Source organism: Pristiophorus japonicus, chromosome 6 (assembly GCF_044704955.1).
Source record: "Pristiophorus japonicus isolate sPriJap1 chromosome 6, sPriJap1.hap1, whole genome shotgun sequence".
Taxonomy (NCBI): Eukaryota; Metazoa; Chordata; class Chondrichthyes; family Pristiophoridae; genus Pristiophorus; species Pristiophorus japonicus.
In genome coordinates this window covers 143,871,615-143,889,886 of record NC_091982.1, presented here as the reverse complement: position 1 = coordinate 143,889,886, position 18,272 = coordinate 143,871,615, and the positions used below count along the sequence as shown (strand labels likewise).

Sequence of the window (18,272 nt, the reverse complement as noted above, 5' to 3'; positions counted from 1 at the left end):
TTGGTTTAAACCTTGCTCACACTACATAAATAGGGTTTCCTCTGAAGATATGTAGCAATAGACAAAACCCCAAAGGAAATTCCCAGGGCAATCTACTCCTCTCCCCTCAAGGTTTTGATCTTGTGCCATAATTTACGCATTAACCCTGGAGAAATGACACAAGCAGCTGTTTACACCGTTTCTCTGGGATTTTATGCTGATCTTCTGCCACAGTTGCAGTGGGAGCTGGGAAGAAGCCCTGTGGAAATTCCAGGCTGTCATCATAGGCAGTCCCTCTGTCATGCATGTAACTACAATGTAACACCACTGTATTACTGTATACACTCAACCTAGATGCACACCTTGACCACAAGGGGTGAACTTGTGGGAGACACTCCTTACCTGATCACTCAGGTATAAAAAGGGAGGTCCCACGCAGGGTCACTGTCTTTGGAGCCCTGTGAATAAAGAGTTCAGGTCACAGAGTGACCTTGTCCCCAGAATGTGCCTCGTGTGGTTTCATACTATAGAGTAAGGACTTTACATTGGCGACGAGAAACGGGAATTCATGACCCACAAGAATGGCCACCGGTAGCATAGAGGAACGGTACTGTGTTGGGGAAGACTGGGATGACGAGGGGCTTCAGCAAAGTTTCGTTACGAAAGAATGGCTGGGGGATGCAGTGGCCGACAAGCTAAGGGCTCATCTCTTGACCAGCTGTGGACCAAAGACTTACTCATGAAGGACTTACTAGCACCTGAAAAGCCGGCAGACAAAACCTTTTGAAGAACTTAGCAAATTGATCGGGGAGCACCTCAAACCGGCGAGTAGCATACATATGGCCCAACACAGATTCTACACCCACCGACGTCATGAAGGACAGAGCATACCAGACTTCGTAACGGACCTCCGGCGTTTGGCCAGCCTCTGTAAGTTCACAGACACCTGCAGGGGGCAGATGCTAAGGGACTACTTTATCGAGGGCATCGGTCTTGCGGGAATTTTCCGCAAATTAATTGAGACCAAGGATTTGACCTTGGAAGCGGCTGCGTTGATGGCTCAAACTTTCATGGCGGGGGAGGAAGAGGCAAAAATAATATGCGCGCGCAATTCTGCCTCTAACGTAGCAATGGATCAGGGAGTTAACATCATCGATGCAACTCAGAGCCCCGCAGGCAGGCAGGGGCAGTCCGAAGCAATAGACCCCAGAGCAGGACTTCAACAGAGACAATGGCAGGCTGAACGGACATTCATGCCATCACAGTGGACAATGCAGCCCGGGATGGGGCCATTGACACCCACCAATAGGGTAATTAAGAGCAGTCAAAGGGACAGTCAGCGCGGAATGCCTGACCATAGCCCTTTTGTTCCCAACAATGGAAACTTTAACTCATGCTGGAGGTGTGGGGGAAAACACTCAACTAGATCTTGCAGATTTCAACAGTTTGTCTGCAGGAGCTGCAATCTCAGTGGCCACTTAGCTCGAATGTGCTGGAAGCCTGCAACCAGACTAATATATGAGGTGGATGGACCAGAAGAGGGTTCTTTGAGGCAGGATGACCTTTGGGGGCAAATCGATGGATGCCGAGGTGCAGCGGGTCCATGTGGTGAACATTCACAGTTCATACACCAAAACGCCACCAATGATGATGAGGGTTTTATTAAACGGTATCCCTGTATGCATGGGGCCAGCCAGTCACTCATGGGCGTTCAGCAATTTGAGAAGCTATGGCCACTTAAAGCCAGTAGACACAAATTAGCACGTATTGAGACACAATTACAGACCTACACTAAAGAAATCATTCCGGTGCGAGGCAATGCAATGTTGGCTGTCACACACAATGGGCTAGTGAATCGGCTACCGCTTTGGATTGTCCCCGGCAATGGTCCCGCACAGTTGGGGAGTTGCTGGTTAGCCGAGATGAACTGGAAATGGGGGGATGTTCACGCAATGTCATCTGTGGAGCGAAGTTCGTGCTCACAAGTCACAACAATTCGATTCACTATTCCAACCTGGCATCGGGACTTTCAAAGGCACTAAAGTAGTGATACACATCACCCCGGACGCCAGGCCAGTGCACCACAAAGCCAGAGCGGTGCCGTATGTGATGTGGGAAAAGATCGAGAGGGAATTGGACCGGCTGTTGAGAAAGGGCATCATCTCGCCTATTGAATTCAGCGACTGGGCGAGCCCCATCGTTCCCGTACTAAAAGCGGATGGCTCTGTCAGCATCTGTGGCGACTACAAGGCCACCATCAATCGGGTGTCCTTACAAGATCAATACTCGCTCCCGAGAGCGGAGGATCTTTTCGCCACGCTGGCAGGCGGCAAGCTGTTCACCAAGTTAGACCTCACTTCAGCCTATATGACCCAGGAACTGGCCGACGAATCTAAACTACTAACCACCATCACCACGCACAAGGGACTGTTCGTTTATAAGAGGTGTCCGTTTGGCATTCGATCAGCGGCCACGATTTTTCAACGAAACATGGAAAGCCTGCTTAAATCCATTCCTGGAACGATCGTATTCCAGGATGACATCCTCATCACCGGTCGGGACACCGAGAACACCTCCACAACCTGGAGGAGGTGCTACGCCGACTGGACCGGGTAGGCTTGCGACTCAAGAAGTTTAAATGTTTGTTCTTAACTCCTGAGGTTAAGTTTCTGGGCAGGAGGGTTGCTGCAGATGGGATTCGGCCCACCGAATCCAAAACAGAGGCGATTCGACGAGCACCCAGGCCCTGCAACACATTGGAGTTGTGTTCATTCCTGGGACTGTTGAACTATTTTGGGAACTTTCTGCCGAACTTGAGCATGTTGTTGGAGCCGCTACACGCGCTCCTGCGAAAGGGTTGCGATTGGTTTTGGGGGGACTGTCAGGAACGGGCTTTTGATCGGGCGCGAAACCTACTTTGCTCAAACAAGTTGTATCCAGACTTGCAGTGCCACCCAGTCTCACTGCCCGATAGTAAGCATAGAGTCCTGCCTGAAAGGCATCTGGCAATTTCCGCGCAACTGCAACAAAATCAACGTGGTTTAGAGGCCACCGGCACCGGACTGTCTGTGTTTTGGCCAAACCAGCTCGATCTGGCAGTAATGGTTGAACTTTTCAACATTGGTCTTTCCCTCAGCCGTCTCCCACTTGTTCTTGAAACAGTTGCATCCTGTGAGAGGTCTGCTTTGCTCCCTTCTGGAGTGCTGACCCACATCAGCCATACCCTTCCTTTCTGCTTTGGTGTCCATTTGCATTAAGCTTATTTGCAAAGCCTAATTATTTGGGATGTTTTTCACATAAAGATAATATATTAATGCGAGTGGCTATTGTTCTTCCAGTTGGAGGGAAAATATAATTCTCTGTGGCTGGGTCATTTTCCATTTCAAGCAATTCCTCCCCAACCGCCCCACCCCCCTCTGCCTTTCCTTTCCAGGACACCATTGACTCGTTATGGTTCCACCATGGATCCCACCAATAAAAGAAAAAAGGAATACTTGCATTTTTAAAGTATCTTTCACAGCCTCAGGACATCCCAAAGCATTTTACAACCAATGAAGTAACTTTTGAAGTGTAGTCACTGTTGTAATATAGAGAAACACAGCAAGCTCCCACAAACAGCAACGTAATAATGACCAGAACATATGTTTTTTTTTGTGATGTTGGTTGAGGGATACATATGGTCAGGACACCGGGGAGAACTCCCCTGCTCTTCAAAATAGTGCCATGGGATCTTTTATGTCCACCTCAGAGGCCAGACGGGACCTCAGTTTAATGTTTAATCCGAAAGACAGCACCTCCGACAGTGTAGCGCTCCCTCAGCACTGCACAGGAGTGTCAGCCTAGATTTTTGTGCCTAGGGTCTAGGCAACAAGATCAGTAAACTCAGCCCTGTCATATATGTAACCAGCATACTACTGTAACCCTTATATAATTGTAACCCTCATGTAACCACTACATATTGTACATATTTACTAGAAATGCACACCTTGACCACAGGGGGTGTACTTGTGGGAGACACTCCTTACCTGGAGATTCAGGTATATAAGGGGAGGTCCCTCGTAGGGCCAGCACTCCTTGGCCCAAGTAATAAAGGTGAAGGTCACAGAGTGACTGTGTCTGCAGTACGTGCCTCGTGTGATTATGTTTAAGAGTTAAGGACTCAGCAAGCACAAACTAAGAATCATGTTCCATTTCAGAATATGGTCCCAATTTTAGTGAGTGAGTGTGATGGCAAGATGCAGAGGAAAGTATCTACTATTCTCATTCCCTATAACAAACCATTAAAACCTCATCTTCCATTTGTGAAATCCAGCTGTGATATGATCTATAACAACATAAGAAATGGGAGCAGGAGTAGGCCATTCAGCCCCTTGAGCCTGCTCCGCCATTTAATAAGATCATGGCTGATCATCGACCTCAACTCCACTTTCCCGCCCGATCTCCATATCCCTGATTCCCATAGACACCAAAAATCTATCTATCTCAGCCTTGAATATATTCAGAGACTCAGCATTTGCAGCCCTCTGGGGTAAAAAAATTCCAAAGATTCACAACCCTCTGAGTGAAGAAATTCCTCCTCATCTCTGTCTTAAATGAACTACTACTTATCCTGAGACTATGCCCCTTAATTCTAGACACTCCAGCCAGGGGAAACAACCTCTCAGCATCTACGCTGTCAAACCCCTTCAGAATCTTGTATGTTTCAATGAGATCACCTCTCATTCTTCTAAACTCCAGAGAGTATAGGACCATTCTACACAATCTCTCATCATAAGTCAGCCCTCTCATCCCAGGGATCAATCTAGTGAACCTTCGTTGCACCGCCTCCAAGGCAAGTGTATCCTTCCTCAGTTAAGGAGACCAAAACTGTGCACAGTACTCCAGGTGTGGTCTCACCAATTCTGGCAAGACTTCCCATCTTTTATGCTCCAACTGCCTTGCCAACATGTCAGGACACCGGGAATAACTCCCCTGCTCTTCTTCAAAATAGTGCCATGTGATCTTTTACGTCCACTTGAGAGAGCAGACAGGGCCTCGGTTAATGTCTTATCTGAAAGACGGCACCTCCAACAGTGCAGCACTCCCTCAGTACTGCACTGAAGTGTCAGCCTGGATTTTTTTGTGCTCAAGTTGAACCCACAACCTTCTGATTCAGAGGCGAGTGTGCTACCCACTGAGCCACAGCTGACACTAGGGAAGAATCTTAATCTAACTCTTCCACTGATAGTTAATTGCAAACACTAATCTTGAAGAATTCAGGATGTCTTCTCACTCTGTCTCTCAAGGCTCCTTCCCCAAACTCTCCCACTATGTATATTGCATGGCAATGGTTAAATGAATAACCTCTCAACATACATGCTTACATGTGTAATAGATTGCCAAATTCAGGGATATAATTGATATCTATGACCTTTATGTCAAGTGTTATTCGTGATGGTATGATACCAGTGAGGTGATGCTTTCATTAACTGGCATTACTTTTAAAATAACATTTAATTCATGTTTATCAACTCAGTGAGCCCGAGGTACATTTACCTGTGTTTAAAGTTAAAGAAAAAGTATTTTCCTAAATTTTGATTGGTTTATAATAGTAGGAAAGATTTTTGTTAATTTACACACGGAAGTATAATAGCTTTCATGACTCTTAGGTTTATAATGGGGCAGAAATCCCAGTTTCCGCTTTCCGCATTTGACTAATAGGAGAGAAGATGCGCACTTACCTTTTGGTTGAACGCCCGTCTGAGATCACGGACTCGAGGCCTCCTCTTCTTGCGCAACGGAGCGCGTTCATGTTGGGACATCCGCAGGAGTCACGTGGGCTTGGACACCCAATCACAGGTAAATATTTTCTCATTCTTAGTAATAGGAGTTTTGTAAGTCCAAATCGCCTATTACTATGAATGAGAAACACCCCCAAACACCCAAACACTACATAAAACATTTTAAAAACACCTCACATAAATATACTAATAGAAATTAAAGTTGTTAAAATGTTTTTTAAAGAAAAGAAATTTGCCGATTTTTAAAAAAAAGTTTTAATTCTGGTTAAAAATAAATGTAATGTATTGGGCAGGGCTTTTAAAAATAAGATGTGTTTTTAAAATTTTATTTTTTATGTTTTAAGTGTTATTTAAAACTCTTATGCCTGTAACAGTAGGCTATGCACCTACTTTTACAGGCGCAAAAGTTTTGAGGACATTTGCTGGGCTCCAGCTTGACAGATCGGAAAAGCCGGTTTTCAGCGCATGCGCATTGTGCGCTGAAAACTGGCTTTCCTGATGCCTTCCCGGATCCGTAGAAACTTCATACAGGCCTGGGGCGTCGGAAATTCTGCCCCATTATTAATCTCATTCATGAGGAAGTTATGCTAAACCTTTATAAATCACTGATTCGGTCTCAGCTGGAGTAATGTGTCCAATTCTGGGCACCACACTGCAGGAAGGATGTGAAGGCCTTGGAGAGGAGATTTACTGGAATGGTTCCAGGGGTGAGGGACTGGAGAAGCTGGGGCTTTCTCCTTAAAGCAGAGAAGATTAAGAGGAGATTTGATAGAGGTGTTTAAAATCATGAATGGTTTTAATAGAGAAACTGTTTCCAGTGACACCACTCCCACTCTGACCTCGGCCTCCTACACTGTTCCAATGAAGCTCAACCGAAACTCAAAGAAAAGCACCTCACCTTTCGATTCGGCACCTTACAGCCTTCTGGACTCAGCATTGAGTTCAACAATTTCAGATCATAACCATTGTCCCCATTTTTTCAGACAGCAGTTGTTGGTAATAATTCCCATTTACACCTCCTCTAAACACACATTCCTTTACTTGTCCCATTACCATCTCCTTTCACCTCACACCATCATCCCTTTTATCATTCAATCTCTCCTGCCTTCCACTCTATCACAGACCTTCTCTGTTTGTTCTTCCCCTCTCTCCCCCCATTCCCGGCCTCTGTACTTGCTTAAAACCGGTTACCTCTCTAACTATTTCCAGTTCTGATGAAAGGTCATCGACCTGAAATGTTAATTCTGTTTCTCTCTCCACAGATGCTGCCTGACCTGCTGAGTGATTGCAGCATTTTCTGTTTTAATTTCAGATTTCCAGCATCCGCAGTATTTTGCTTTTGGCTGGGTCAGTGCTGTCCAAAGGAATCGCTGACTAGCCACAGGCGCTAGTAGAAATTGCCTTACATACAATACAGGTAAAAGTACTTCACATGAGCATGTACTTGACAAAACTTTGCCGTTTTGCTCTGTCACCAAAGCTTGGAATTCTGGCATGAATTTATCAGACATACCCAATCTTAGTGCAGCTTCTCACTTTCTGTCCAGCAGTTCTGAGCGTGACGATTGCTGAGAATGTTAACTTGCACAACGAGATTCACCAGAACCATCCCCCTGCTCTCCTCAGACACCCTGCTCTCTCCCCCACACTCTCCCAGACCCATCCCTGCTCTTCCCCCCCCCCCCAGCTCCAGACTCCCCTCACTCTCCCCCCAGACCCCCACCATGCTCCCCCTACTCACACCCAGACCCATCCCCACTCTTCCCTAGACCCATCCCCTCTCTCCCCCCAGTCTTCCCTCAGACTCCCCACTCTCCCACCAAACCCCTCACTCTCCCTATAGATAATCCCCCGCTCTCACCCCAGACAACCCCCCATTCTCCCCCATCCCCCCCCCCGCTCTCCCTCCAGACTTTCCCCCCGCTGTCCCTCCAAACCCCCTCACTTTCCCTACAGACACTCCCCCGCTCTCACCCCAGACACCCCCTCCACTCTCCCCCCCCCCCCTCCCCACTGCTCTCCCTCCAGTACATGGTTGGTTGCTACTTGTGGCGGCCCGGAAATTGGCGCGGTCCCGACCTGCAAGACCATCAGCAGGCCGGGGCCATTGGAGGGAGCAGTGCGGTGGCATACCACTGCAGGGAGCAGTGCGTGCTGTAGCAGGAGGGCGACGGCTGATTGCAATGCGGGCATGTACAGTAGGAGCAGCGAGGTCGGGGCGAAGGAGCGGCAAGAGCTCATAGAGGGATGTGATCGGGGCCCAGGTGAGGCGTGAGTTCGGGGCCCAGAAGAGGCGAGGGCCCAGGGTCAGCACGGGCCAGCCCACACTGCGATATGTGTGCACACTAGGTCCGTGCAGCAGAGCAGGTCTCCAGTTGTCGTGGTTAATCCTTGCCACTGGACCAAGACCTAACTCTGTCAAGCCCGTGTGGTGGCTGGTGTGCAACAGCCACCACACGTTAAAAAAATCCACACACAGGCATCTTCCACCCTTCAGGATGTAGTCCTGGACTTGGAATATTAGATCCTTCATTGAAATACCTGTGAACTCATGCCTTTTCAGTGTGGAAACAAGTCATCCTCGTTTCTAGGGACTGCCTATGATGATGATGCTGCTTGTGGGACCTTGCTGTGTGCAAATTGGCTGCTTGCCCATTGCCCTGACATTCGCTGTTGGAGCTGCTCGTTATTGGTTGAATGGCTTTCTTCTGCTGTCCTGGAGCAGTTATTGGTCGAGCTGACCATGATGACAGCTTCTCTCTCCATATCATGTTGTTGGTGCTTCCATGGTGTTGAAATCTGCTGCTTTCCCCTGTGTTATATACCTTTTTAGTGGATGACCAATAAACAGTTACCGAAGAAGTAACGTACTCAATATGTTAAAATACACTCTGCTTTTCAGAGAACATAAAAACATAAGAATTAGGAGAAGTAGGCCATTTGGCCTCTCGAGCCTGCTCCACCATTCAATAAGATCATGGCTGATCTTCTACCTCAACTCCATTTTCCTGCTCTATCCCCATATCCCTTGATTCCCTCAATATCCAAAAATCTGTCAATCTCCGTCTTGAATATACTCAACAACTGAGCCTCCACAGTCCTCTGGGGTAGAGAATTCCAGAGATTCACCATCCTCTGAGTGAAGAAGTTTCTCCTCATCTCAGTCCTAAATGGCCGATCCCTTATTCTGACCTTCATCTCACCATTTTACTAACAAATGCACAAAAAGGTTAAAGTTCACGTGCACAGGCCGTGCGAACATGAGTATTGACAGCACATGCTCAATGGTGGTGTCTGTCAATCATTGTTTATTTATGAATTAAAATGTAATTAGCCACATCTGGGTTCCCAATTAGCTGCATGTGACGAGGGGGGAACGTGTTGGACAACACGGGGCTGGAGGGCCAAATGGTTTTCTCTTGTCCAAAACATTATTATGTTGAAGAGTAAAACGTCGCGTGAAAAATTGTTTCTACAGTATGTTTTTAAATCATCTGGAAAATTCCAAAAGGAACTGAAAAATTATTTTACAGCATAAGGGGAAATACTGTTCCAGTTTTTAAATTAAAACAATGATTCGAATTTGTTCTTGGGATGTGGTTAACCCCAGCATTTATTCCCCTCCCAAGCTGCCCTGAAACGATAGTTGGACCATATACATTAGACACCTCAAATCGCTAAAGAAATACCACCAACGATGTCTCCGCAAGATCCTGCAAATCCCCTGGGAGGACAGACGCACCAACGTTAGTGTCCTCAATCAGGCTAACATCCCCAGCATCAAAGCACTGACCATACTCGACCGGCTCAGTTGGGCAGGCCACATTGTTTGCATGCCCGACACAAGACGCCCAAAGCAAGTGCTCGATTCGGAACTCCGATACGTCAAGCGAGCCCCAGGTGGGCAGAGGAAATATTTCAAGGACACCCTCAAAACCTCCTTGATAAAATGCAACATCCCTACCGACACCTGGGAGTCCCTGGCCAACGACCTCCCTAAGTGGAGGAAAAGCATCCGGCAGTGCGCTGAGCACCTCGAGTCTCGTCGCAGAAAGCAAGCGCAGGCAACGGAAGGAGCGTGTGGCAAACCTGTCCCACCCACCCTTTCCTTCAACAACTGTCTGTCCCATCTGTTATATATGCAACACCTTGTAACCAGCATTCTACCGCCACCCGAGGGCGCATCTGTTGGAGTCCCATGCTGTGCCAGCACTCTGGAGTCAGAATAAAGAGACTAAGGTCACACTTACTCAAGTCTACAGTACTCAGTCACATTACTTTGTTTGAAACATAACAGCTGGTGACGAGTAATAGATAATGAACCATCATGTGAAAATGCAGAGAACTGTTGGTACCCTGGAGAAATTCTCAGAAGGTAATGATTGGGAAGCCTTCAAGGAGCGACTCAACCAATACCTCGTGGCCAATGAGCTGGAAGTGAATGAGAACACTGCCAAACGAAGGCCAACCCTCCTCACCGTCTGAGGGGCAACAACCTATGGCCTCATGAAGACCCTTCTTGCTCTGGTGAAACCAACAACCAAATCACATGAAGAACTGTGTACGCTGGTCTGGGAGCACCAAAATCTGAAGGAGAGCATTCTGATGGCAAGGTATCGATTTTATATATGTCAACGGTCTGAAGGCCAGCAAGTGGCGAGCTATGTCGCCGAACTAAGGCGCCTTGCAGGACATTGCGAATTTGGTGGATTCCTGACGCAAATGCTAAGAAACATTTTTGTGCTTGGTATTGGCCATGAGGTTATCCTTCGCAAGCTATTGACTGTTGAAACACTGAACCTGAGCAAAGCCATAACGATAGCCCAGGCATTTATATCCACCAGCGATAACACCAAACAAATTTTGCAACATAAAGAGGCATCGGCAAGTACTGTACACAAAGTAACGTTGTTTTTAGGCAGGAATGCATATGGCAGAACGTACAGGCCTGCAGCTGCACGACCTCAGATGACCCAGAGTCCACCATCAATCGTTAATGCGAGGCAATTAACACCTTGTTGGCGCTGCGGAGGTGATCATCGAGCTCATTAATGCTGCTTCAAGCACTAGGCTGTGGAACAATGGGACACCTCCAGCGAATGTGCAGACGAGCTGCAAACCCTGCAAACCACCACGTTGCAGAGGAAGACCGATCCATGGTGGATCAAACTGAACTAGAGACTCGAACCAGGGAGGCAGAAGTGTACGGGGTACACACCTTCACCATGAAATGTCCACCGATCATGTTAAAAGTTGAACAGAACGGAATTCCAGTATCCTTGGAATTGGACACGGGTGCGAGTCAGTCTATCATGAGCAAAAAGGCCTTCGAGAGGCTGTGGTGCAACAAGGCACAAAGGCCCAAGCTGAGCCCTATTCATACCAAGCTGAGAACTTACACTAAAGAGCTGATCCCTGTAATTGGCATTGCAGCAGTAAAAATCTCCTATGATGGAGCGGTGCACGAACTACCATTATGGATTGTACCAGGAGATGGCTCTAACACTTCGGCAGAAGCTGGCTGGGAAAAATCCGCTGGAACTGGGATGACATCCGAGCGCTTTCACCCGTCGACGACGCCTCATGTGCCCAGGTTTTGATCAAGTTTGTTGTTTGAGCCAGGCATCGGAAATTTCTCTGGTGTGAAGGTGCAGATCCACTTGGTTCCCGGTACACGACCCATCCACCACAAGGCACTTGCAGTGCCAAACATGATGCGAGAGAAAGTGGAGATCGAGTTGGACAGGCTACAACAAGAGGGCATCATCGCGCCGATTGAGTTCAACGAGTGGGTCAGTCTGATTGTTCCGGTTCTCAAGGGCGATGGAACGGTCAGAATTTGTGGGGACTATAAAGTAACGATTAACGGTTTTTCGCTACAGGATCAATACCCGCTACCCAAGGCAGACGATCTATTTGCGATGCTGGCAGGAGGGAAGACGTTCACCAAGTTGGACCTGACCTCGGCTTACAGGACGCAGGAGCTGGCGGAATCTTCGAAAGGCCTCACCTGCATCAACATGCACAAAGGTCTGTTCATCTACAATAGATGCCCGTTTGGGATTCGATCGGCTGCGGCTATTTTTCAAAAGAACATGGAGAGTCTGCTAAAGTCGGTTCCGCCCACTGTGGTTTTCCAGGACGATATATTGATTACAGGTCGGGACACCATCGAACACTTGCAGAACCTAGAAGAGGTTCTAAATCGGCTAGATTGTGTGGGACTCGGGTTGAAATGCTCGAAGTGTGTTTTCCTGGTGCCAGAGGTCGAGTTCTTAGGGAGAAGAATCGCGGCAGACGGCATCAGACCCATCGACGCCAAGATGGAGGCCATCAAGAATGTGCCGAGACCACAGAACGTGATGGAGCTGCTGTTGTTCCTGGGACTCCTCAATTATTTTGGTAATTTCCTACCCGGGTTAAGCACCCTGCTAGAACCTCTACGTGTGTTGCTACGCAAGGGGGATGACTGGGTATGGGGGAAATCACAAGAGACTGCTTTTGAGAAAGCCAGAAATGTGTTATGTTCCAACAAACTGCTTGTTCTGTATGACCCATGTAAATGTTTAGTGTTAGTTTGCGATGCGTCTTCGTACGGGGTCGGGTGTGTTACAACAAGTGAATGAATCGGGAACATTGCAACCGGTCGCTTAGGCGTCCAGGAGTTTGTCCAGGGCCGAAAGGGCCTACAGCATGATTGAAAAAGAAGCTTTGGCATGTGTTTACGGGGTGAAAAAAATGCACCAATATCTGTTTGGGCTTAAGTTCGAGTTAGAAACTGTCTATAAGCTGCTCATATCACTATGCTCAGAGAGCAAAGGAATCAATACCAATGCCTCTGCTTACATCCAAAGATGGGCGCTCACGCTATCTGCATATAACTATGTAATTCGACACAGGCCAGGCACAGAGAACTGTGCTGAAACTCTCAGTCGGCTACCATTGCCCACCACCGGGGTGGAAATGGCACAGCCTGCAGACTTGCTCTTGGTGATGGGTGCATTTGAAAATGAAAAGTCACCCGTTACGGCCCGTCAGATCAGGACCTGGACCAGCCAGGCTCCTTTACTGTCCCTTGTAAAAAACTGTGTCCTCCATGGGAGCTAGTCCAGCGGAGATCAGCCGTTCCAGCGGCGTAAAGACGAAATGTCCATACAGGCGGACTGTCTTTTGTGGGGTAATCATGTGGTTTTGCCTAAGAAAGGCAGGGAAACGTTCATACGCGACCTACACAGTACCCACCCAGGCATAGTAATGATGAAAGCTATAGCCAGATCTCACGTGTGGTGGCCCGGCATCGACTCAGATTTGGAGTCTTGCGTGCGCCAATGCAACACTTGCTCTCAACTGAGTAATGCACCCAGGGGGGCACCGCTAAGTTTGTGGTCATGGCCCTCCAAACCGTGGTCTAGGATCCACGTTGACTTCGCTGTCCCATTTCTAGGCAAAATGTTTTTGGTTGTTGTGGATGCTTATTCAAAATGGATTGAGTGTGTAATAATGTCTGTAAGCACGTCCACTGCCACCATCGAAAGCCTACGAGCCATGTTTGCTATGCACGGCCTGCCTGATGTCCTTGTCAGCGACAATGGGCCGTGCTTCACCATTGCTGAATTCAATGAATTCATAACCCGCAATGGGATCAAGCACGTCACATCTGCCCCGGTCAAGACCGCATCTAACAGCCAGGCAGAATGGGCAGTCCAAACCATCAAGTAAAGCTTGAAATGCGTGTCGGAAGACTCCCTGCAAACCCACCTGTCCTGGGTCCTGCTCAGCTACCGCACAAGACCCCACTCGTTCACCAGGGTTCCTCCTGCTGAACTGCTCATGAAAAGGGCACTCAAAACAAGGCTCTCTCTCGTCCACCCTGATCTCCATGATCATTTCAAGGGCAGGCGGCATCAACAAAGCATGTACCATGATCGCGCAAATTTGTCACGCGATATTGAAGTCAATGACCCTGTATTTGTACTCAACTATGGACATGGTCCCAAATGGCTTGCTGGAACTGTCATAGCCAACGAAGGGAGTCGGATGTTTGAGGTCAAACTTGCAAATGAACTAACTTGCAGAAAGCATTTGGACCAAACCAAACTGCGATTCACAGACAGCCACGAGTAACCTGAAGAGGACACCACCAACTTCGACCCTCGGATACACACACAAGTGGTAACTGACATCACGGTTGACCACGAAGCTGAACTCATCACCCCAATTGCCCAGCAAGGCCAGCTGCACAGCAGCCCAGCAAAGGTCCAACCAACTCACCTGCACCTGTATTTGTACCGAGATGATCGACCAGGGAGAGGAAAGACTCAGGTCGCCTCACCCTGTAAATAAGTGTACTATTGACTTTGGCGGGGGAGTGATGTTATGTATGCAACACCTTGTAACTAGCATTCTACCGCCACCAGAGGGTGCATCTGTTGGAATCCCAAGGGATCCCAGCATATAAGTAGGCCCCCCATGCTGTGCCAGCACTCTGGAGTCAGAATAAAGAGACTAAGGTCACACTTACTGAAGTCTACAGTTCTCAGTCACATTGCTTTATTTGAGACATAACACCATCTGTGACAGAGACTATAATTCCTGTATTGGACTGTTCAGTCACTTAAGAACTCACTTTTAGAGTGGAAGCAAGTCTTCCTCGATTTCGAGGGACTGCCTATGATGATGAACCGCTGCAGCTCTCATGCATCCATGATGGTGTTAGGTAGGGGATAGCAGGATCTTAATCTAGCGACAATGAAGGAACAGTGATATTTGTCCAAGTCAGGATGGTGTGTGACAAGTGATGATGGTGTCCCCATGACTTGCCCTTCTGGATGACAGAGGTCACAGGGTTGAAAGGTGCTGTTGAGGTAAGCCTGGCATGTTACTGCCATGCATCCTGTAGATAACGCACATTGCAGTCATGTTGCGCTGCTGGTGGAGGGGCTGGATTTGTGTGTTCAATGGCAGAAGCGTCGATCAAATGGATTACTTCATCCCAGATGGTATGGAGCTCCTTGAGTGTTGTGATTGCACTTATCTGGACGAGAGGTGAATAATCCTTCCCACTCCTGACTTTGAGCCTTGAGTTGTTGGCGATGGATTAAATATGTGCACATGGGAGTTTACTTATGTGTGTATGTTTGTATAAGTATGTGTTTGAACATATATGTACTAGTGTTTATATATATGTTTTTATGTGAGTTTGTGTTTGTGTGTTTTTATGCATATGTGCGTTTGTACATGTGTGTTTGTGTATATGAGGGTTGTCTTTGTGTTGCATATGTCTGTTTGTGTATGTGTGTTTGTTTATATGAGGGTTGTTTTTGTGTTGCATATGTCTGTTTGTGTATGTGTGTACAAGTAGACAAAACAAGAAATAGCCGTAACTCAGTGGGTGGCACACTTGCCTCTGAGTAAGAAGGTTGTGAGTTAAAGTCCCACTCTAGATTTCTCATTTACGTCATCCGAAAACACCATGTCAGTTTCCACATGTGCGCTGCTGACACCCAGCTCTACCTCACCACCACTTCTCCCGACCCCTCCATGGTCTCTAAATTGTCAGACTGCTTGTCTGACATCCAGTTCTGGGTGAGTTGAAATTTTCACCAAATGAATATTGGGAAGACTGAAGCCATTGTTTTTGGTCCCCACCACAAACTGCGTTCCCTAGACACTGACTCCATCCCTCTCCCCAACTCCTGTCTGAGACTGAACCAGACTGATTGCAACCTTGGTATCATATTTGACTCTCAAATGAGCTTTAGACTACAAATCCGCAGCATAACGAAGACCGCCTATTTCCTCCTCTGTAACATCGCCCGTCTCCACCATTTCCTCAGCTCATCCGCTGCTGAAGCCCTCATCCATGCCTTTGTTACCTCTAGACTTGACTATTCCAACGCACTCCTGGCTGGCCTCCCACATTCTACCCTACCTAAACTTGAGGTGATCCAAAACTTGGCTGCCCATGCCTAACCCGCACCAAGACCCGCTCACCCATCACCCTTATGCTCGCTGACTTACATTGGCTTCCAGTTAAGCAATGCCTCGATTTCAAAGTGCACCTCCTTATTTTCAAATCCATCCATGGTCTCGTCCCCTCCCTATCTCTGTAATCTCCTCCAGCCTCACAACCCCCGAGATGTCTGCACTCCACCAATTCTGCCCTTTTGAGCATCCTTGATTATAATCGCTCAACCATTGGTGGCCGTGCCTTCTGTTGCCTGGGCCCCAAGCTCTGGAACTCCCTCCCTAAACCTCTTCACCTCTCTACCTCTTTTTCCTCCTTCAAGATGCTCCTTAAAACCTACCTTTTTGACCCTGCGCTAATTTCTCCTTGTGCGGCTCGGTGTCAAATTGTTAAAATCTCATAATACGCCTGTGAAGCGCCTTGGGACGTTTCACTACGTTAAAGGCGCTATATAAATGTAAGAAAATGTGTGAAGGCCCCGACCTGCATGAGAACACCAGCAGCAGGTCGGGGCCATAAAAGGAGCGGTGAGCGGCCTCGGAAGCAGCGTGGAGGCATACTACTCCAGGGAGCAGCGCGAGCTGGTGCAGGAGGGCGACGGCAGCAAAGAGTGATGTCATCAAGGTCCAGGTCGCTGATTGGAGCGTGGGCAGGTACAGCAAGAGCGGGGAGGTGAAGGAGCTGTGAGAGAATGTGTAGAGGGATGTGATCGGGGCCCAGGGGAGGCATGAGTTCGGGGCCCAGAAGAGGCAAGGGCCCAGGAGCAGCACGGGCCAGCCCACACTGTGATATGTGTGCACACTAGGTCCGTGCAGCAGAGCTGGTCTCCAGTCATCTTGGGTAATCCTTGCCACTGGACCAAGACCTAGCTCTGTCGAGCCCGTGTGGTGGCTGGTGTGCAACGGCCACCACACGTTAAAAAAATCCACACACAGACATCTTCCACCCTTCAGGATGTAGTTTGGGATCTGGAATATTAGGTGCATCATTGAAACACCTGTGAACTCATCCCTTTTTGGTGAGGAAGCAAGTCATCCTCGCTTCGAGGGACTGCCTATGATGATGATAAATAATAGCAAATTATATCACATAATATTGCCAACATTTCATCATATTCTTTTACAAGGCTTTTTAAATGGAGACCAGAAGCAGCAACACTTTAACCTTTGTCCTGTGTGATTCTAGTGAAAGTCTAGGGTTTGAGCAGACGAAGCACTGTGAGGGCAGAACAGGCACACTTTGAGCTCCAATGGTGGTGTGGCCAGAAAGCGGCAGTGTAGCTCCAGGCATGGCCCAGGCTGCTCAGGGTGAGGTGCCGAGAGGGAGGGAGGGAGCTTTGTGTCTTGGGATCTGGAGCTGCCTGTTGTTTTTCTGTGCTGTGGGCGGGCTGGCGAGTGTGGATGTGGCCCAGGTTCCGACTATCCTCTCTCCTTACATGGGATTGTTTGTGAAAGTTGCTGGCAGCCCAGACGCATTTTAATAGGGGGGAAAAAGATCCAAAACTCGCCATAAAAGGGGAGTGAGAGAGAGAGGGGGAGAGGGAGAGGCGGTGCAGCTACATCTGGACCCAGCAGCCGGGACTGCTCTCACTCTGCCACTGCATCCCGCAAGGAACAGTCCGGGGAGTGAAGCATCCAGCCCCAGAGCCACACAGTCCTGGAACCCCAGGCAGGAAGTCCCACTGGCAGAAAGTCCCAGAGGAGGTCAGTGCAACTCCAAGCCGCTGCCTGCGATACTCCACAGCGGCCCCCGGAGATGTAAGTTATCTGCCTGCTCTAGCCCTGTTGCTGTGTCTGAGCCGGTGGGAGCGCCGCGATCAGTCTGCCCACCACATACATCCTCACTGTATCTGCAAGGTCACCTCGTCCTCGGCTGCTTCCTCACCCCCCCTCCCCTCCTCATCTCTCCTGTACCCCCCTCATCTCTCCTTTACCCCTCGTCTCTCCTTCCCCCCATATCTCTCCTTTACCCCTCGTCTCTCCTTTACCCCCCTCATCTCTCCTTCCCCCTTCATTTCTCCTTCCCCCCTCATCTCTCATTTACCCCTCATCTCTCCTTTACCCCTCATTTCTCCTTTACCCCTCGTCTCTCCTTTACCCCTCGTCTCTCCTTCCCCCCTCATCTCTCCTTTACCCCTCGTCTCTCCTTTACCCCTCATCTCTCCTTTACCCCTCGTCTCTCCTTCCCCCTCATTTCTCCTTTACCCCCCCTCATCTCTCCTTCCCCCTCATTTCTCCTTTACCCCTCATCTCTCCTTTACCCCTCGTCTCTCCTTCCCCCTCATTTCTCCTTTACCCCCCTCATCTCTCCTTCCCCCTCATCTCTCCTTCCCCCCTCATCTCTCCTTTACCCCTTATCTCTCCTTCCCCCTCATTTCTCCTTTACCCCCCTCATCTCTCCTTCCCCCCTCATCTCTCCTTTACCCCTCATCTCTCCTCCCTCCTTTACCCTCATCTCTCCTCCCTCTCTTCTCTCCTTTACCCATCATCTCTCCTTCCCCCCTCATCTCTCCTGTACCCCCCCTCATCTCTCCTTTACCCCATATC

At 48.5% G+C, this 18,272-nt stretch overlaps 1 protein-coding gene across 4 annotated transcripts in view; it reads left to right on the top strand.

Annotated features, from left to right (window-relative positions):
* Positions 1-18,272, top strand: part of LOC139265800 (bcl-2-related ovarian killer protein-like) — a 105,069-nt gene that overhangs the window by 24,390 nt on the left and 62,407 nt on the right. The window contains exon 1 of one of the 4 annotated variants that reach the window (XM_070883239.1): positions 17,077-17,483. The exons of the other annotated variants lie outside the window; for them this stretch is intronic. The gene's annotated coding sequence lies outside the window, so the exon portion shown is untranslated. Of the gene's footprint in view, positions 1-17,076; positions 17,484-18,272 lie in introns of those variants that run through there. 4 annotated transcript variants of the gene reach the window in all.